This window comes from Mustela nigripes, chromosome 12 (assembly GCF_022355385.1).
Source record: "Mustela nigripes isolate SB6536 chromosome 12, MUSNIG.SB6536, whole genome shotgun sequence".
Taxonomy (NCBI): Eukaryota; Metazoa; Chordata; class Mammalia; order Carnivora; family Mustelidae; genus Mustela; species Mustela nigripes.
The window spans coordinates 22,676,951-22,699,171 of record NC_081568.1 but is presented as its reverse complement, the minus strand read 5'-3'; the positions used below and the strand labels follow the sequence as shown (position 1 = coordinate 22,699,171).

The following is a 22,221-nucleotide window of genomic DNA, read 5'->3' as shown; positions in this document are numbered from 1 at the left end:
CTTTTATATTTCTTCAGATGCATTTTACTTATTTCTATCATCTTCAGGTTGAAAAATTATCCTATATGACCTTCAAGATTGAAATTTTTTCCTCAATTTTCTTTTCCTATCATATTTTTTTCATTAAAACAAGTGTTCTATGAAAAAAAGCAACTTTTTATTTTTGACACAGAATTCACTTTTGAAAGTGTTTGAAAGCACCTATGATTTGCCTTTGTTGAGAGTTCATCAGAGACAACATGTGATGAGAAAATATCTCCTCTCCAAGCTCAGGGCACACAGTCAGCTTCAATTACTGCATTTCATCTTTCAACTTAAAGGAGACTAAATATTATTAAAACCACTCATGCATTTGGAAAGACTTTGAACTATTAATATTTATCACATATCAATGGCATGTGGCTTGTTATAGGATTCTTTCCAAACTTGCCTGTGTGGTGTCCAGCAGGAAAGAGCCTTCACAAATATGTTGACACCTGCTTCCTAGTTGCAACAACAGGGAATTAACATCTGCAAGGAGGAGATTACACTCATGCATCATATGGAGTTTTTTCACACACTTCTGTGATTGCTTCAAAAATACCTCCCTTGTGACATATTCCATGAAGAAGCTAACAAATCTGCAGGCAGCAGACAACCTGGAAACACTGCCACTGCTGTTGAAAAGCAATTAATGATAATATTTTTTCCTCACCACTATGGTTGCCATTTTTTATCCATTATTATTATTTTTGTTGTTGTTGTTGTTCTTGACTGAGGCACTTATATGATGTTTTTTTTTTTAAATTAGAAGTTTCCCTTTTATTAATCCCTAAATCACTTTACTATTTTATGAATTTCAAAACATCTCTTATTGTCAAATTAGAAAGTGTTTGTACATATTAAGAAGAAAATAAGTTGATTATTTTTTGGAGCACAAATGACGTTCACCCTTGAGCTTTCCCTTTAAGAACAGGTGATTTTATGTATCTTTTTACTAATTTTTAAATTGCTCTGTGATTCACCTGTTAGCTGCTTATTCTGGGGGATATTGAATGCATATGTTTGTGTGTGTATACGTGTTTTTAAAAAAGTAAATTGGTATCAAGACAACCTGGTAATTACCTGTTTACTTCAATGACCCCTGTATTATACAGAAACTGTATATTTCCAAAGTATTTTCCATTTTGGTAAAAAATAAACTCTTTCCTCCTCACAGAATATCAGAGAGGTGTTATCTACTCTTAGTTTTATAGGTAAAACCTCTTTTATTAGGGGTCAAAAGTTCAAAACTCCAGATGAACATAAGTGGTAGAGTGAACTAGATAGATCTCTGGAATTTATTATATATCAAGTAGGTATGCCTTTATTTGTACAATATAAATGTATTAAGGTCTGTTGACTATCAAATACAAAATGGGTTATGAATATCTACTAGCATTATTAGATAGCCAGATCTCATTGAGTGTTTATTAGATGTTAGGCATTATGCCAAAGAATTTACATGTTAGCTCATGCAATTTTTATATCAACCTTAGAAGGTGAGTCCCATAATTGTTCCTTTTTTGCAGTGCAAGAAATTAAAGTTCAGAGAGGTTAAATAAATTGTCCAAAGTCATAAAGGAAAAAAAACAACAAAGTCGAAATTTAATCCCAGAAAATGTATTGAAATTCTAGCACTTAATTGTCATATTTCTTCAAGCTTTTTAAAAAATTTTCAAGCAACAATAATAACTATAAAACTGCACTTCAAGTAATTTTCCATATAGATAAAATGTTGCAAATTCTTAATTTTCTTTTTCTTTCTCATTGGAATCTTTTAAAATCCCTTATTATCCTAGTGTACAGATTTCTTAAGAATTTTTTTACCTGTTCAATTCATTGTGCTTTTATTTTTGTTCATCAATGTAATTAAAATTTATTATACTTATAAAGGAAGAGAAAAGTCAATACAAATAACAAAATTATTTACTTTCAAACTCACTATATAGAAAGTTTAACTGAATATTTATGGCTGTATAAAATAGTAATTTAATAAGTAATCAACTGTGTTTAAATTTAGTTATTTACATAAAGCATATTATCAATCACTATTCCAAAAAAGAAAACCCCCTACAGTGCAAATAAGAATTACTGATAAATTTAGTCTGTCTGAGTCCTTTGCTGTATAAGACACTTAGAGAAAACAAAATGTTAAAATAAAAAAGTTTTTGATTCTGGAAATTAATTTACATTGTGCCTTCTGATATAGATTCTGAATTTAACTTTGAATTAAATGATTCAGACAGAATAATTTTTATCCGATAACCTGACAATTTGCTAAACTTGCAGTGTGAATGTAACACAAGTTTCCTTATGTTGTAACTGCTATAAACTCAATCTTGGTGTACTTTACTTTCTCATGAGAAAGCAAGTCTTTGATGAATTTTACTAACACTCTACACTACTCATTAAATAAGGTTAAATGGGCAGTTGATTCACAAATTATATTAGTCTGCTCAGGCTGACATAACAAAATAACGCAGACTAGATGGCTTGAACAACAGAAATTGATTTTCTTCAAATTCTGGAGACAGGAAGTCCAAGATCAGGTTACCAACAATGTTAGTGTCTGGTGAGGGCTTTCTTCCTGACTTCCAGATGGCACCTTTTCTCTGTGTCATCACATAGTTTTTCTTCTGTGCATGTGCAGAGAGAGAGAAAGAGAAAGAGAAAGAGAGCACCCTCTGATGTCTCTCTCTCTTAAATAAGGGCACCAGTCCTATTGAACTTCATGCTCTGTAAGGCTCTAGGTCCTGAAGATTCAGAGGAAAAGAAGATTTACTGCCACCAAGACACTTACATTCTAGTATGAGAAAAACAGGGTAATTAATAAGTCAGTTCCATAATAAAAGCATGGCATGATGAAATGCTGTGGCATGATGAAATCTGACCAGGTAGGGTAGACAGTTACAACCTTCATGGAGAACATGATGTTTTTAAAAAAGTCACATATTTGGTTCATACAGATTAAACCAGAATTCACAGGCAGGTGGAAGATTAGAGTCCATGTCCAGCTGTGTATTAGAATTTGCACAAACTTGGATGTATTTGCAAATAGTTCAGTATGAGCAGATCAATGAAGGGGATAGGTGAGAAAAAGGGGTAGTGAATGACAGTTGAGGCATTTGTACTCAATGCTAGGAATCAAAGAAACAATTAACAAAAAGTAGCATTATTAGCCTTTTATACTGTGAAAATAACACGCATGGTATTACTCAAAGAGGTGTTGGGAAATAGAGATGCGTGAAGTTTGAAGCCAAGAGGATTTTGCAATAGTTCAACTGTCAGAAAATAAGAACCTGAATTAATGTAATTATATCTGTAATAGGAAAAAAGGACAGAGTCAAACAATATCTTGAGAGGTAGGGTAAGCGGGTAATGATGAGTGGTAAGGAACATAGAAGAGTCAAGGTCAAAGCTTTGATTTCTAACTCTGACCTAACAACGCACATGGATTAGATCGTTTTATTGTCTGTGGGTGGTGGTTGCTTTTGGTTGTTGTAGTTGTGTTCCTGTGTGCTGGGAGATGGGAGATGGTTGTTTGTTAGCAGTTGTTCAAAATAATGCACACTGAGTTATCTGGTGTATCTAATATATACACTATTTAGAGGACGAACTCTGGTTTTTAGCATACATGGATATGGGCATAGAACTCAGAGGTGAGGTATGGTTTTGGGAAAAGGTAACATTAGGTAGATGATTACGTGAGAGATTGCTTGAAGAGTGAATGTTGTACCACATGAGAACTGATGAAAAAATCTAGAAAAAGCAAAATTGAAGAAATAAATAAAGTTTAAGAAAAAAATAAGAAATGCAACTTTAGAGAAATAGTTGTTTAACTCAACACCCATTCCCAAATGATTTCTCCCTTGCCAACTTCACTCCAGAGATTGGAAAAGCCCAATATTTTTTTTAAAGGTTTTATTTATTTATTTGACAGACAGAGATCACAAGTAGACAGAGAGGCAGGCAGAGAGAGAGGAGGAAGCAGGCTCCCTGCTGAGCAGAGAGCCCCATGCAGGACTTGATCCCAGGACCCTGGGATCATGACCTGAGCTAAAGGCAGAGACTTTAACCCACTGAGCCACCCAGGCACCCCTGGAAAAGCCAAATATTTATATCCCTGCCTTTATTGCTGCTACAAATGACCAATAGAACAATTTTTACTGTAGAAAACAAAAGCAAAGCTGTTGGGTGACTTCAAGGAAAGCTTTTACTTTCCTGATACGAGGTTGTGATTTTGCTGGTGCCATCCTTTTTTTCCATTCTTCTCGTGTTGAATATGAATAGGATGACTGACGTTGCAGTATAGATGTGGGAAAAGCCATGGAAATCATGGGTTGTTGCCCTCGGAGCGCTGAATCATTCAGTAGCACAAGATGAATATGTTCTAGAGATCCGCTATGCAACATCGTGTTTATGATATAGTTAATACTTTACGAAATTGTAAAAAGGATAGATCTCATGTTAAGTGTTCTTTATCTCTCCACCCCTCTCAAAAAGAGGTGGCGGGCATGAGGAAACACAGTTTGGAGGTGATAAATACACTTTTTACCTTGATCATGGTAATGGTCTCCCTGGTTGTTTGCATATGTCCAAACTCATCAAATTCTGTGTATTAAGTATGTGCAGCTTTCTTAACTCATCAGTTGCCTCAATAAAAGTATTTTAAAAAGAATGAGTCACATGCCTTCAAATATTTTCTGGAGATAATGTAACACTTTTGTTTAAGCTGCTTAGTAAAGTTCTTGATTTCTTAAAGGATGCATTCTAAGTAGTGAGTAAGGCAAAGAAAGGAAACTGAGAAACAGTCGACGTGTTAATATCCAGTATTAACGTTATACCAAGAAGAAATTAAGAGAGAGCACCCCCAAACTGTACATGTGATTGAAGAATAAAACATAATTTAATTTGTAAAAATTTGAATTAATCTTGAAGTTTGGAAAGTCCTCACAAATGAACCTATATTTATGATAGATACCTCATATAATTAACCTCTTATTATTTCAACTTCTTTATACCTTAGTGTTAAGAATATCTTACTCAGCTCAATTTTGAATATGTCAATAATTCAATGAACATTATTTAAGATTAAAAGATGTTCACTTCATGTTTCTTGTAAATTGGAAATAGAGGGGCACCTGGGCAGCTCAGTTGGTTAAGTATCTGCCTTCTGCTGGCATCATAATCTCAGGGTCCTGAGATCTAGCCCCTCTCTCCCCTACCCCTCTGCAGGGTTACCTGCTCACCAAGGAGTCTGTCTCCCTTTCCCTTCACCCTCTGCCCACTTGTGCTTTCCTCTTAAATAGATAAATAAAATCTTTAAAAAAAAAATAAATAAATTGGAAATAGACTTTAAAATTATAAAAATAATGCATGTTTATAAGAAAAAACGTCAGATAATATAGATAAGTATAAATAAAATGGTAATAATACCTAGCATTTCCACTACTAAAAGAAAACTATTTGGTATCTAAACATACAGATTTTTTTCCTTTGCTTTACTCATTATTTAATGAATACTAGCATATAGTGACCAGGTTTGTTATGCAGAAATTAATGGAATACATGTACAATATTTTTTTTAAGATTTTTATTTATTTATTTGACAGACAGAGATCACAAGTAGGCAGAGAGGCAGGCAGAAAGAGAGGAAGGGAAGCAGGCTGCCCGCTGAGCAGAGAGCCCAATGCTGGGCTTGATCCCAGGACCCTGGGATCATGACCTGAGCCCAAGGCAGAGACTTTAATCTACTGAGCCACCCAGGCGCCCCTACAATAAAATTTTATAGAGGGGTTTTTTTGTTATATAGCCAGCTCAGAGAGTATTAGCTATATACTTGCTTTTTACACCTATTGTTTCTTTATTAACCATGTTTAATTTCTATTAATAAATTTTGTAAATGAGAGTCTTTGTCTTTTGGTTCCTATTATTGAAGTGGGTACATATACTAAAGCATCTTTGGTGTGAATTAGATAACATTAAGCTTGACAGCTTAATAAAAATATAACCAAAATAAAAACCAAAAAAAAGCTTGACAGCTATAAATAACTTTGCTTTGGAGAAAAAATACTAGTTTTAAAACTAAAAAAGTGCATATAATTTTCATTGTTTTCTTTCTTGCATTGACAATTAAATACACATTTATCTTAGTCATTGTATTATTTGTATCTGTCTTGTCATTTCACTATGGTTCAAAAGGCATTATAGTTTCATTAAGTGGTAAGAAATAATATTGAAATTTGCAAACTAAATAGGGAGGATATTAAAGAATTTGAAATATAATCTGAAGTTCTTCTATACATTTCATTGTTAATCTTCAGTGTTTTACACCTTAAATTTGGAACCATATAATGTACATTCATTTAATGTGTGTGTATTTCTGTAGTTCTCACTTTGTTTGTTGTGATCATGGAATAGTAAATATAGGTCCAAGTGTTTCAGCTCTATGACTATTTAATGTTGCACTTTATATACATATCTTAAATAGTTTAACTTCTCAAATAACATGAAACTTTGTTTACCTTTTCAAGAGATGAGTCATGCATTTTAGTCGCCTTACATTTTGAAGACCACTGACATAATTTATTTTATGAATCACATATTTTGTTGACCTGCTCTTTTTTGCTCTACTTTTGTTTGTTTGTTTGTTTTGTTGGACATTGGAGACACATCTGTTTGGTTTAAACAAAATAAATAAATAAGAATGATCATTTGGTGATTTCACTCAGTTTAACAATTCCAACATCAACTTTTCTATCTTTGTGTACTTTGCTTATAGTTTGACTTAACAAATATTGACGGAAAATTCCACTTCCTGAGAGTAGTTAGTTTTTGTGAGTAAAGAGAAAGATTTTTCTGTAAGAGCAACACAGATTTAAATTTTGAGCTTGCCTATTAAGTATTATCATAAGTTAAACATAACTTACACAGTAATTTTTTAAAAGCATCTCATTTACAATAAAACAAAACAAACAAAGGAACAAAAAAAACTCCACAAAACACCTGCTGATTTCATGTGATTACTAGATAAGTAGGAGGTGGAAAGTAAAAATATAAACTATAATACAGTAACTAATATTATTTCATTTCAAATATTAAACATTAAGTAAATTAACAAAAAATAGGAGTAAATAAACATTGAGAAGCACTCAATTAATATTTAACTAAATAAACTGATCAGCCAAAATAGAATGTCTGGTCACCTTTGCTTAGAAACCATCATGTAGAATTAATGCCTTTCTATTTCTAACACACATACTTACGCTACAAGTACATTCGTTGTCCAAAGAATTTCTCTTGCTCCAGCTGTGGTGCTGGGTAAGTGTTGTCTTTGCTCTCTGTACTGCTGTGTTTACAGATAATATACTAACACATAAAACTGGTTCACCAAAGCCACATCTAAAGTAGGCAGTAGGACAATCCTATGTGAGAGCACTTGGGCTCTCTCATTATGAAAACTGAATTTCTTTTACTGGTTTAGAAAAGTCTGGGTCATTGTCACTCAGACCTCAGAGGCATTAAGCAGGCATAAAAACTGCCGGAGGAATGTCAAAAGCAAAAGCAGATATTTTAAGAGCAGTTGGCTGGCTTCTTCTCTCCATTCATTTCAAAATGTTGCATTTAAAACAACTTACAATATGAGTACTCATCAGGTCTATGAAAGTCAAGAGAGATTAAGTTGCTGGTCTAAAATAAAGTGTCTCCTTGAGCCTTAAAATCTATTTCTGGTGTCTAAAAGTCATCTAAAAATATTAAAACAGTTAAATTACAGAGATTAGGGCATTCCACCCAAATTCTAAAGGGCTTTGTTCAGGTTTTGGGCTACTAAAAGTTTATACATTAAAGAAATCTGAAACAAAATTTGATGGAAGGAAGCAGACAGGCTCTGCCATTATTTGAATACGAGCTTGAAAAATCCACCAGTATTCTCTATGCTTTGATTTCTGTATATGAAAGATGATAGTATGAAACCAGACAACCTGTAATGCCCATTTCAGCACCAATATATATTCCTCTATGATTTATTTGCATTTTCACGAGAGCTATCATTTCTATTATTTTAGATGACTCATTGAAAATACAAATACTTGATTGATGAATTAATGTTTCTCAGTATCCTCCATTCTTATAATTATCAAAGTAAGTTTCTCTGAACTTTCAACAAGATTATACTTTTCATCAAAATATGGTTTTTCTATTTCTGTAGTATATAATTTTGGTACAATGTAGATGTATAAAGCAATTTTTATAATGCCAGTATAGAAATCATGAATGTTATTATTTTTAAAAGATTTTTATTATTTATTTATTTATTTATTTACTTGGCTGAGAGAGAGAGGAATCACAAGTAGGCAGAGAGGCATGCAGAGAGAGGAGGAAACAGGCTCCCTGCCGAGCAGAGAGCCCAATGCGGGCTCCATCCCAGGACTCTGAGATCATGATCTGAGCCGAAGGCAGAGGCTTAACTACTGAGCTACCCATGTGCCCCATGAATGTTATTATTTTTAAAACCGTTTTAGTTTCACCTGGGAGGGATGAAGTTGAGCTTTGATGAATGATTTTACTTTTTCTTCATCTTTTAAAATTTAAATTCAATTTAATTAACATACTATGTATTATTAATTTCAGAGGTAGAATTTAGTGACTCATTTGTTGCATATAACACTGAGTTCTCATTTCATCAAGTGCCTACTTGAATACCCATAACCCAATTATCCCATTCCCCTACCCACCTCCCCTCCAGCAACTTTCAGTTTGTTTCTTAGAGTTGATTCTTTTTGGTTTGGCTCCCTGTTTTTATCCTATATTAATTTTCCTTCCTTTCCCCTATGAAAAAGTGTTCAGCATTACTGGCATTGGGGAAATACAAATCAAAACCACAATTACATACCACTGTACATGAGTCAGAATGGCTTAAATTGACAAGTCAGGAAATTACAGATATTGGTGAGGATGCAGAGAAAGGGGAACCCTCTTACGTTGGTGGGAATGCAAGCTGGTGCAACCACTCTGGAAAAGGGTATGGAGGTTCCTCAAAAAGTTGAAAATAGAGCTACCTTGCAATCTACAATTGCACTACTAGGTATTTATCCAAAGGATACAAACATAGCGATTCAAAGGGGCATCTGCTCCCCAATGTTTATAGTAGTAATGTCCACAATAGCCAAGATACGGAAAGAACCCAGCTGTTCATCGATAGATAAATGGATAGAAAAGTGTGTATACACACACACACACACACACACATACAGAATGGCATATAATCTCATCACTTGAACCACATGAATGGAGATAGAGTGTATTACCCTAACTGAAATAAGTCATTCACAGAAAGATACTATATGATTTCACTCATATGTGGAATTTAGGAATCTATTAACTTTTATATTCTGCTTTTTCTTAAATCAATAACAATGTGTGCTTCTTCTTTCTCCCCAAATATCATACATATCCTAAAGCCCATTTTATTATTTTCCTGACACTAAAAATTCCAGATAATGAATATTTGAATATGCATTTAGCCCAACTTGGGGTATATATTAGGCACTCTACCAACCATCTTCTGTTGATCATTCATGCCTAATGAGATACAGAATATTTTATTTTGGGCAGGAATATAGATTTTGCTTATTCTCCATAATGTCTTTCATTCTCCAGCAGATTAGCTGGGCTGTTTATACCTGGTGGAAGAAGCGGTGAGTGAATACTGAGACAGCAAGCCCCAGTGAGCAAGCTCAAAGTTTCTGCTCCCAGTGGATATGCTACTGGCACTGGTCAAAACAAGTCACACAGACAAACCTAGGATCAGAGTAGCAGAGGACAGCACAACTGTACAGAAAGACAGGGTTCAAAAAACTGGGGACTGCTACCACAGCAATATCCCATAATATCTAATTTTGGTGTTTTAATATAAAATAAAATGTGTTATAATTTAAATTTACTCTAGAACAAAAATGGAAGTACTTTTTTGTCATTTTTATTCTGTGTTTTTAGAACTGTTATGTTTGGTCTTAATTTGTAAAATTAATTCTAGAGTGCATTTTCCTGGTTTTTAAGGATGATTTAGATTTTATTTGGCATGAAATTCAGCTGAATGTTAATGAACAATAAGTAAATTTGAGTAGGTATTGGAGTATAAAGTCTAAAATGTTGATGTTATCTTCTTTTGTTGTTTTTCAGAGTAGATGATAAAAAGGAAAAAATATGATGAAAAGCCTGTGTTATTACAGTTTTCTCACTTGTTAAATATACATTTATCTCTTTTATATTATGATTTTTATTTACTTTCTTGGACCTTTTGTAGTTTCTCTACTTGTAGGCTATAAATTTTCACTCCTATTTACTGGAAACATGTGCCACCTTTTCTAAAGATTTGTAAGATATCTGAATTTTCATAAGCTTACTAGCTCAAAATTTTTTTTTTATTTTTAGTTATTTCATCCCCTAGTGAATACAAATGCTAACATATTCAGAGACTCAATTCAGTCAATAGTATAAGATTCAGTGTGAAAATCAAAGCAACCAAACCTCAAGAAAGCATTTGTGTATAAGTAGATTTGAATTATTTTGGTAAATGTTACTTTTCTATACATCTTTTTAAGTTTTTTTCTTTTTTTTTTTTTTTAATATCTCACACTAGTTTTTGACAGTTTGAGAAGTTATCCCTGGGTATTCTTAAATTGCTTCCTCAATCTAATGGAAGCCTCAGAAAATTAAAATGCCAATTTTGCCAGAGTTATTAAGCAAAACTTTTGTAAATTATCCAGGAGACACTGGAGCAACATTAAGTCAAAAGTCTGACGCAAAGTAAAGAAATTAACTATCACTTTTTGCCCACATGCTCTCGCATATGACCATAGTGAAGAAAAAGTCAGAGAGAAGAGCAAACATTTGTGTAATCAGCATTTATTTAGTTTGCTTTTTCCATGATCCTTGACCTTTCTATGGCATTAGAGCATTATGGTTTATTATGCTCAGACTCTGTGTCTGCCATATATACATATATATATATATATATGATTACATTGTGTTAAGAAGATTTCTGTTGAGCTTCTTGGAAAAAGCACATTAGAAATACACAAAAAAATACAAGGATGGTTTAAAAAAAAAGAAGGATAGTTAGTGCATCCAAAATAGTGCTGTGAATTCACCCATTGATAATCATTTTTCCTGTCAATATATTAAAATGATGGATAATACATAAAATAAAATTATTAATCCAGGCTCATAAAAACAGATGAATATCTACAGCAACAAAAGAAAAATTAAAAAAAATAATGAGCACACTTATGCCATGGTCTAGAGAGGGGTCAGTCCCCCATATGCAAAGGTAGCCAGAAATTTAGCTCTTGCAGCATAATAAGCACTAAATACATTTCATACACTGATGAGAAACAGGATCCAAGCTCACAGATTAAATTTAGGGGAGAAAACCCGAGGAAGGGAGGAGGAGAAGGAAGGAGAAGGGAGAGTAGATAATGCTAAGGAGAGAGAGATTTAAAATAATGAGAAAAGGCAAAAAATTCTATAATTAAGAGCAAAACCCAATTCTAAAAAAGATAGCTAATGGATTCTATAATTAAAATATAAATTCACAACAGACAATAATAATGTTACTTAACAGTTTGTAAAAGATATTAAGTAAGATTATTGAAGATATTTGCAGAGATAAAATTAAAAATATCTGTCTTAAAAGAGTATACACAGGTATTATTAATCAAAAATGTATACAGATATGAGCAGAGGTAGGTAAATACATTTTGAAAAATTAGAAATATTGGATAAAGCTATATAATATATACAATTAGGAATTTCAGAAACAATAGACTACACAAAACACATTAGTGAATTACAACATAATCTTAAGAATTTCATCACAAATGAAGCTGAGAGAAAGTTCACATCCTGCTATCATGTAGGTAGTCACAACAGAACTATGTATGCTCGCTAACAAGGCAAAAAAGCTAGAAAACCAAGGAAACCATTTTTAAAGCATGTAAGAGAGCTCATGCCACAAAAAAAAAAAACAAAAAAAAAACCTGTGAACTAATGTGCAATTCAATGAATATGCCTTGTCAATAGCAGCTTTTATCTTTGGTGGACCAACAGAGGGAAGAAAAAAAGACCTGGATAAGAAGAAATCAGATGAGAATGATAATGACCCTTTTAATGACAAAGTGAGAATTATCCTAAGAGTGAAAACTCTCTGGAGTAATAGAGTTAAGGGAAGACTTTAAAAATGAGATAGTTCTTTCCATGGGTCTTCACTAAGTGCTCACGGAAAAAATGAAAGCAAAGAAGGACCTCAAGAGAGAACTCCCCATGAGGTATAAATATATCAGGCCTGAAGAACTATTGTGGCAAGGCAGAAAACTGAGATAAACACTATAGACACTTTAAATACTTAAACCAAAGAAGCAGCCCTCTACAGGTGGGGAAATAGCAGAAGAGGTGACAGACTTTGCTAAATACCAGTCTTGGGCCCATTAAGAACAGACAATGTGGGGCGCCTGGGTGGCTCAGTGGGTTAAGCCTCTGCCTTCCGCTCGGGTCATGATCTCAGGGTCCTGGGATCGAGTCCCACATCGGGCTCTCTGCTCAGCAGGGAGCCTGCTTCCCTCTCTCTCTGCCTGCCTCTCTGTCTACTTGTGATTTCTGTCAAATAAATAAATAAAATCTTCCAAAAAAAAAAAAAAAAAAAGAACAGACAATGTCTCTCTGAATCTTAATAGTGAGTATTAAATCCTAGAAATCTGCATGTGAAAGAGAAGCGGAAGCACTGAGGAAGGGAGAACTGAGAAAGAGAGAGCTCTCTTCTGCTTTGTAATTGCCCAGGACTAGCAGGAAGATAAAGCAAAGAAGGGCTAAAATGAAATTAGATATCCAGCAAAAATAAACGTTTATTGTCCTAAAGTCAAGTAATTTGAAGTATGCAGTAAATGACCTGAATCTAACCCACGCCAAGTGATGTTGCTGATGACGATAATAATAATATTGAATAGAGCTATTTCAGCATGAACTTGACTGCCTCATACAGGAATCAACCTGACAGAAGAGAATACCTGAAATTGTTGCACACCGATCAGTTCCAAAATGCTTGGCACTCAAGTGAAAAAGATAATTACAAAGCACTAAAGAAGCAAAACACCATGACAAATCACCAAGAAAGAAAACAGTAAATAAAAGAGAATAGATAACATAGATCTCGGAATTATCACGTTTGTATTTAAGACAACGAATATAAATACATAAGGCAATCTAGTGGATAAAAGGAAACAGCATTCATGACACATAGGGAAAAAAGTCAAATAAACAAATAGGTAAATAAATAAATAAATAATATAGAAATAAAAGACAGGTAGGTAGATGATAGATAAAACACCAAAATGGCAATGTGTTATATAAGAAATAATTTTGGTACTTACCAGATAGCAGAGAAAAAGTTCAAAGAAATTGAAAAGAGGATAAAAATACAAATACACAAAGACCTAAATGTGAGACCTGAAACAACAAAACTAAAAGAAAACATTGTCAGTAATCTTTTGGACACCAGCCTTAACAATGTATTTGTGGGTTTGTCTCCTCAGTAAATAAACAGGTTCTCAGTATCACTAATCATCCGTAAAAATCAAAAGCACAATGAGATATCACCTCACACATGTTAGTACCTCTATTATCAAAAGACAAGAGTTTATCAAAAGAGATAAAATGTATTGTTGAACATGTGGAGAAAAGGGAACTCAGTGCACTGTCGGTGGGAATATAAATTGATATAGCCACTATGAAAAACAGTTATGGAAGTTTCTCAAAAAATTTAAAAATAGAACTACTGTAGGATGCAGCCATCCCCTTTTGATTATTTATCTGAGGGCAATGCAGTCACTATCTCTAAGAAATATCTGTGCAGCATTGTTTACAACAGCCAAGACATGAAAAGAACCTGAATGTTCATCAGTGGATTAAAGGATAAAGAAAATGTAATAAAAGCGTGCAACGGAATATTATTCATCCTTTGGTGAGGGAAAGGTGGTCAAATGAACAGATTGCCATTTCCTGTGGCAGAACGTCAGGTAGATATCTAGGGGGTGTTGGGCAAAGACTGGCATGCTTCAAATTAAGAAAGTAGTCACGTAGCAGATATTTTAAATCTGCGAGTTATGTAATTCATATAATATGGCACATATGTCACATAAATGTCAGGTGACAGCTATGTCCAAGGATAGGCCACATGGATGGTGGAGACAAGCTCTTCTATAGTTTCCTCCCTGACCAAAGAGTATCATACTCATGGACTGAAGTTGAAGGATCTTGTTCAGCACTGAGCTGCAGGAAGTGCACACCCTACTGTCCTGTGGTCCACCCAGAATTTAGGTCTTTGCAGTCTAAATTTCAGTCTTCACACCTTCTTGAACAAGTAGGCTAAATTTGCAATACCTAGAAAATGCTTTGTTATGAATCTCCTTTCCTCTATAGAAGTCGTTGCTCCTTCCCACAATGCCAACTTAATAAAAACATTTGCATAAATGGTCATGGTCAGCTGGAAATTTCATCATAGTTTTAGTTATGAAGGTGCTCATGTGTCCTGTTGAAGTTCCATCTCCTAACTCCAGATAGTGGAGCCCATGATCTCGCATGACTTACTGCTTTAAAGATCCTGTCCTTTAATTAACCAGAATTAAAATTTTAAGTCACCCACACGTGGGTTGTTTCAGATCACTCCATGTCTCATTTTTTTTCAAGATTTCAGGAAAATTCACTAAACAGCAAAAATTTCGAAGACACTGGTGTGTGTGTATATATATATATATATATATATATATATATAGTATATATATGTATGTGTATATATAGTATATATATACACACATATATCTTTGAGAGACAGAGAAAGAGACACATACCAATGCCTTAAAACTGTTTGTGTGTGTGAAAAAGAGTATACAGAGGCAGTTATATCTTCCTAAAATGCATTAATTTCTTTATTTTTAATGTATACATAGAAATAAAGCAGAACACAGATATATAAATTTAAGATATAAAATTCACTATTAATAAATAGTAAACATTTAGATTTATTAATAATAAAGATTTAGCTTTGTGGCCAGAGACTGACTAAAACCTATGAATTGCCATCTTCACTATCTAAACCATGGGATTCCCAACTTAGAGAATATTAAATTATTTATCATTATCTTCTTTATACTTTTGTATCATTTTTTAAGAAATTAAAGAAATTCATCTAATGTATTTTAGGAAGCTATAGCTGCCTCAATACACTCTCTCTTTTACACACACACACACACATACACACAGAAGGGAGAACTGTGTTCAACAGGACTGGGAGCCAGATACCATCTTCCACCTCCTTAACAAATTTTTAAAGGCCTAGTGCAGCATCTATACCTGTACTCAGATTCAACACTTTCCAATACAGGTTTCTTGTAATAAGAAAAAAAAAAATTAATTCCTGACTTCACAGAACTTTTTAATCTAGTAAAGAGATAAAATTTATAATAATGTAAATGCAATCAAATTCAAAATATGAGAGACACCTGGATGGCTCAGTTAGTTAACCGTCCCTCTCTTGATTTCGGCTCAGGTCATGATCTCAGGGTCATAAGATCGAGCCCCATGTCAGGCTCCCACTCCCTGGGGAGCCTGCTTAAGATCCTCTCTCTCCCTCTGCCTCTCCCTCCTCTCAGTTATCTCTCTCCTTCTCTAAAATAAATAAATAAATCTTTTTAAAAATGTGAAAGATGATGTAATAAAAGTAGCAGAACCTGTAAATTAAATAACTGGTTCTGTAGAAAGAGGGCAAGGAGAAGGGTGAGAAGAAACAGAAACAGTCATTCTGCCTCGGGAACAGTAACAGGACTCCATGGCTCATTTAAGACATTATAATACAATTTCAATAACATAGCCGTTCATATTCTAGATTGTTCTGCATCCAGTTAATTGAAAGTAATCTGGAAATTCAAAATAGCCTTCCTTTGGATATTTGCTCACTTCCAACACAGGCACATTTTTATGATATGTTTAGCTAGCAGATTAGTGAAGTGGGTATGTCAGAAAGATTCAGCTTGCTAATTAGCGTTTTTAATGAGTTTTTGCTATGTCTCTCCTTAGCAGTCTGTTTACCATTTTCCATACTGTAGTTTAGAAGCCAAAATCCTAGTGGGTTTCAAATTACCTCAAAGCATTTCTACTGAAAATCAGCCCAATCATAATATTTAATGAATTTAATCAATAGCAGAGATGGTAACAGTAAGGTGAAGTATAGAAGCAGGAGATAATAATAATGAGGAAAGATATAAGAACAAGTATATAACAAAGCATATAAATAGATAATACAACCAAGCACTAAAATAATAAAATAATAAAATCAAAATAGAAATGTTTGTATAGAATTCAATAAAAATGACCCAAATATACATATTACTGTATTTGCAATAGTTATTTAACTGACATTTTAATGAACCTGCAGTTAAATTTAAACTATCTTAATTTTATAAACTATAATCTGTGTGATAGATTATTTAATTTCAAATTCTGTGACATTAGTCAACACACTGTAATTCACAAGTAATACCTGTATATCAACTATATTAATTAATTAGTGTACTGTGACTGTGTACTGTATTCTCTTATTATATATGGTAAGTTCTAGTTCACAAATATAATTGCAAAATGAAGTACATGTCTATCCATTGAGTGAGAGTCTACAGTCCAAAACAACTCCTAGTTAAGAGACTCCTAATGGTGCTATGCATTATCTGTTTCATTTTATTACAATTTCTTATCAGAGAGAAAATTTAGAGTCAGAGTTCAGACTTGGTGAGCGCTGAGCTTTGTACAAAGTTGAGATTGGTTAACTCTGTTCAAGGTGGGAAGCTTCTTTTAACTTTCCTGGTTACTTTTATGGAGGATGCAACATGTTGATTTCCAACAAAATCTTTCTCCCCTTTTCATGTCATACAGCTCTCATTGGGAAGTGGCTTCTCAGCTAGAGATGACATTACCAAGACCCTTCCTGGAGTGGTAATAAGGGCTGTCTCCAATAAAAGTGAAGATGAAAGTGAAGTAAGTGAAATGTGTCTAGGTGAAGTTAGTTAAGAATCAGAGGAGGTTTCCTCTTGCTTTCTCTTTACCCTTTTGAGGACTGAGAACAGAAGACTCTTGAGTTTCTGGGGGACAGCAGAACAGTCTGGAAGTAACCTAGTTCCTAAGTAACCCCACAGAGGAGACAATCTCACATCAAACAGGAATATACCCACATTAGCTAGCTATATGAGTGACAAGTAACTTCTCTTATGCTGAGTCATTGAAATTTGGGGGTTTATTTTTTAGATTATCGAGAGCTACCCTAATGACAGAAAGAGTTCAGGATTCTTCCACACATGTGAATTTTTAAATCACATTATCTCAGAAATCATTTGAAGCCTTGTTAGATACATTTATATTGGTCTCCTAATAATGACCTATTAAATGAAATCAAATCACAATATAAATGTGTATACACACACACACACCAACTAATCATTTATAAAGATATGTAAAGGACAGGATAAAGTCAAAGGTCAAACGTTAGTATTCAATAAACAGTCTTAAAAGCAACAAACACATACACATGCACACACATTTTTATTTATCCAGCTCATCAGCACATGGTGGGAAGAAAAGGCACATCGGAAAATCTGTTTTCTTTCTCTAGGGTTTACTTCATCTGCTCTTTTCACTTTATTTTGTTAAGCACATTGTGTTAGGGATTTGGAGGGCCTATTATTAAAACAATCCTTAATCCTGAGGGAAAGGAACAAGCTGGTGATGCAGATGTGACCTAAGTGAAGAGAATAAGCTTTAAGAAAGTTCAATGAAATCTTATTACAGGAGGAATATACAGAATACCAGATTCCCTATTGAAATCTATGATTATATGAGATTCACTTTAAATCCTCTTTGTTATTACAGATTAATGATTAGAGGCAATATAGCTAAAATATGAAAAGAGGAAAAAATCATTTAATCACTAGACTCTATTTTTAATAAAAAATATTTCCTTTCTTTACCAATTACATAATTATATTAATCAAATTCCCATACATGACTGCCAGGAATTCTTTTGAAAGGGGACTATGAGTTTGGCCTCAAACATTGCTGTCATGCTAGGATGGAAATCAGCTGCAGAGACCGCGCTCGGTCTGTTCTGTCCTACCTAACAGGACAAGAAGCAGGTACTTCCCTTCCACAAAAACAGTAAGAAATTCTTCCCAAGGAATTTTTAATTGGTGATGTCAGAAACAGTTTCTCGTGGCACATAGAGATTTAATTTGTAAATTAGTAAGATCTGAATAAGATCTTTGGCAGTGTGGACTGGGTTGCCTTTATAATATCGAGGTGATCAATAAGATATAGAAGGAGAAACTGCCACTTAGCTTCTCAGGGATGTTTGCAAGCCTTTCTGATCACTGGCTCTCCGAACTCTAGCTTCAGAGAGGACTGAATCCTTTTCTTGTTTGTTTGATCTGACTCCATTCATTAATGTTCTATTAGTTGAAATCCAAACAAAACAAAACAAGAAAAACAAACTCTACTAAGAAATAGATAAATTAATGTTGGGAGGAGAAACAGATTTCTTATTCTGTTACCTCTTTGAATCATTTATGTTTTTTGGTTTGCAGAAATGTTTCAGCAAAATTTAACAGCATCAGTGGTCTGTAAACAGAACGGAGGAAGAACAACTCCTACGTCACTTTTCTGAACTATAGAATTACATTAGCTTTAAAATTTGAGAACTTACTTCTCTTCACTGTATAAAAGTTTAACTTCTCATAGTTCACCTTATAGCGGTTAAGAATATACCCTCTGTCTGTTCAAAATGGTCCCATTCTCCATCTCTTTTGCCGAAGCATGACCCAATTAGTATAGCTCTAACTTTTGCTTTCTTTTTGATAAAAATATTTATGTAATATTATTGAAAGTGAAATTAATTGATAGCTTGAAACCTTTGTAATTTACTCTATTAATTGTAAAAATTTTGTCTGAAACATAAGACTGTAGGCAATAGGGTTAGATCCTGATGTTTTATGTAGTTGAGGCACAAAAAATATATATTTAACTCTCAGGCTGTAGACATTTACATATTGGTTAAAGGTCTTATTGTAATTTACTCACTGAAGAACTAAACAACATTTAATATATTTTTGACAAGTATTGCTCTTGCTTGAGAAAATTTTATGAGAACATTTGATTTCTTTTCCCTTGTAAACCTTTTATTTTGGATGGAACATACAAGACTCAGCTTATTCTTACAGTACTTTCTCTGCATGAATGACTCTAAGGGCTGGACCAGAAGACCCTAAACCATACTTACACAGAATGACTGGACTAGTTCTCCCAAGGAACATACATACCTCTGCCTGCTGATAAAGGGGGATTACCCAGCAGTACACAGGATGGAAGGGACGAGTATCAAGCCTGTCTCTGTGCCAGCAGGTGAATTGGTTGTGGCTCAAGACACTAGACAGAATAAAGAGAGACTGATGCTTGGGACTCTGATTCAGGCAGACCCCTGAGTTGGAATCTATGGATGAGAAGTGTAATGCAGTCCCCAGCATCTTTTGCCATTGCTTGGCTGCAAAGGTGGCTCCTGGTGGTGACGCACTTAGACAGAGTCAGTTTCCAGAAAAGGGGGTACTGTTGGAACATGATTCTTCCATGAGCCATTCAACACCTGCACTACAGAGATGTCACTCAAAGACCTGGAAACTGAAACACCACAACTATACATATTTTTAACAGCAATCGACTCTCAACATCATGTTCACATTAAAGCTCTGGTTTTGAAGAGCCAGGGCACATGAGGGTCTACAAAGGGATATTTTGTAACCCCAAACCCCCTTCCTTGGGATCCACATGTTCACAGTGACAGCTCTGTCAGTTATCTCCAAATCAAACCAGCCAAATATTTGAGGAAAACATCTGAATAATTGTGCATATCCACACCCAAAGAAAAGATAAACATGTTCGGTCACAAAGTTCATTAGAGTCTACTCCAGGATCCAGTCCACCTTTCTTAGAGAGGTGAGTGTGTGAGTGTGAGTGTGAGTGTGTGTGTGTGTGTTGCTTTTACTTGGCTCATGCTGAGAAGAACCAGGACAGTCTATAGAAACCCCCCACTCAGAGAATGTAGAGTCTCCTCCTCCAGGAAAAAAATCAGGCAGGTAGCAAGGAGAACAATAAAAGATTCCTACATCACAGGGAGGTCCTGTCACAGCAGCAATAACCCTGGACTCGGGATGGGTGGGGGAGGGGGTAGTGTGGAGGGAGAAGCTGAGTGTCACTCGCCTAAACAGCTTTACTTTGCCCGTGTCCGGTCCATGGCCCACTTCCAGCCAATTGAAAGAGACCATTGAGACTTTGTGATTACTTGATATTGGTTTTATTGTTTATCATGTAAATTTTACAACTTTGGATTATGGGAAAATAATGCAATAGTGAATTTTGACTTATTGTTAACTCAAATTTGATTCAGCAAATTAAATTCTTCAAATATATGATATTAACCTAAACTAATTATCTGTGGACCTGCACTTTATCCCTTCTTCTGGGACTTCTTCCAACATTCTGGTCTTCTGGTCACAAGAGACACAGCTGCCATTCCACAGTGAGGCTGCTGTGCTGCCCAGATGAAGAAGTAAAGCTCAACCCAAGAAACAAACTTTGCAAGTCCCTGGAGCAAGTCTGCACAAAAACGTCGCCCACCCCAAGATCAGAACGGAGGAGGTAGTTTGGCTATGTTGTGGGCCCTTCCAACACCTCAACAGTTAAATCAAGGATAAAATCACATGGGTTGATGTCCAACCAGCTGACAGACCAGGTTAGGTAGGGAGTCACACAAAGGTGCATTGTTCTTCTCCGTTTGTTTATTTTAAAGAGTTAAAGTTGAGGGAGATTGCCAAAACCATGTTTCAATGCTTTGAAATCCATTGTAAAGAATATAGTGGGCAGATAGTGGCAAACTGAGCTATAAACTGCAAGGTTGGGTGTATCAACAGACATCCTCATTCCTCTCTTGTGTGCAATATCAGTTTCTGGTTTTGACTTTTTTCAGCTTTACTGAGGTATAACTGACAAATAAACCAGAATAAATGTAAAGTATACAACATGATGATTCAATGCATGTAATCCTTGTGAAAGGACTCCCACAATCTAGTTAATTAACACTTTTGTGTGTGTGTGTGAGAGAGCATTTAAGTTCTACTCTAAGTAAATTTCAATTATACAATACAGTATTATCAACTTTGGTCACGACATTTATGCATTAGAGCCTTAGAACTTATTCCTTTTAAAATGTCTGTTGTTCTCATGGAGACTGTCACCACTTTGAGGGGGATGTCCCAAGGTAAATCTGAGTGTTGACTGAGAGATGGGGGGAATAGGGCAGCTTGGTAGTAGGAAGCTGAGAAGCTGGGCTACCAAGAGGCTTGACTTTTCTGTCGGTTCAGTGAGTCGATGTAATGAAAAATGGCTCCTAGAGCATAGCTAGTCTTAACATTGTCAGTTTTCTGAGTCAGCTTTAGCATGTTGTTCCCCAGAAACATGAATGCTTGCAGTAGGAAGCTGACATAGGGGAAGTCCAAGCATACATATAAAAGGGTCGTTCTGTGGATGAGTCTCAATTGTCTAACACATACACTTGATTGAAGTTTCAAAGTCTCCAACCACAAGACTGCCTCCCTTCTCTGCATTGATAAGGCCAAATTTGGCTTCAAAATCATGGTGGTAGGAAAATGCATAAAAATTGAAGTTCTTTACTTCTTCCATTTTGCTCACTTTGTTTTAAAGGGTTTCTGCCCTTCTGTCCACACACAACTATTGGAGGCTAACCCACCTTCTGTCCTCACAGTCCATATGTTGTTTCAGCATGTTCCTGTTCTCCTTTGAAACTGGAGACAAACCAGGGCTGACCAACTCCTTTCTACCTTTAGTAGATTCTTTTTTATAACCTCCCAACCTCTTACCAACATTGATACAAGACCCTGTACATGTAGAAATGGAGATTATAGGTTGTGTTAAACATCTGGAATGCTGTTGTGCTACCAACTGGGCATGTCAGAAGGGTTCCCTTAACTCTTAGAAGTAAGATGACCCAAGTGGATCTTGCCCCCAAATCCAGCATGCTTGTATTACTTCTTCCTG

The 22,221-nt window shown here is 34.8% G+C and overlaps 1 pseudogene; it reads right to left on the bottom strand.

Annotated features, from left to right (window-relative positions):
* Positions 1-21,494: 21,494 nt before the first annotated feature.
* Positions 21,495-22,221, bottom strand: part of LOC132027481 (ectonucleoside triphosphate diphosphohydrolase 6-like) — a 39,913-nt pseudogene continuing 39,186 nt past the window's right edge.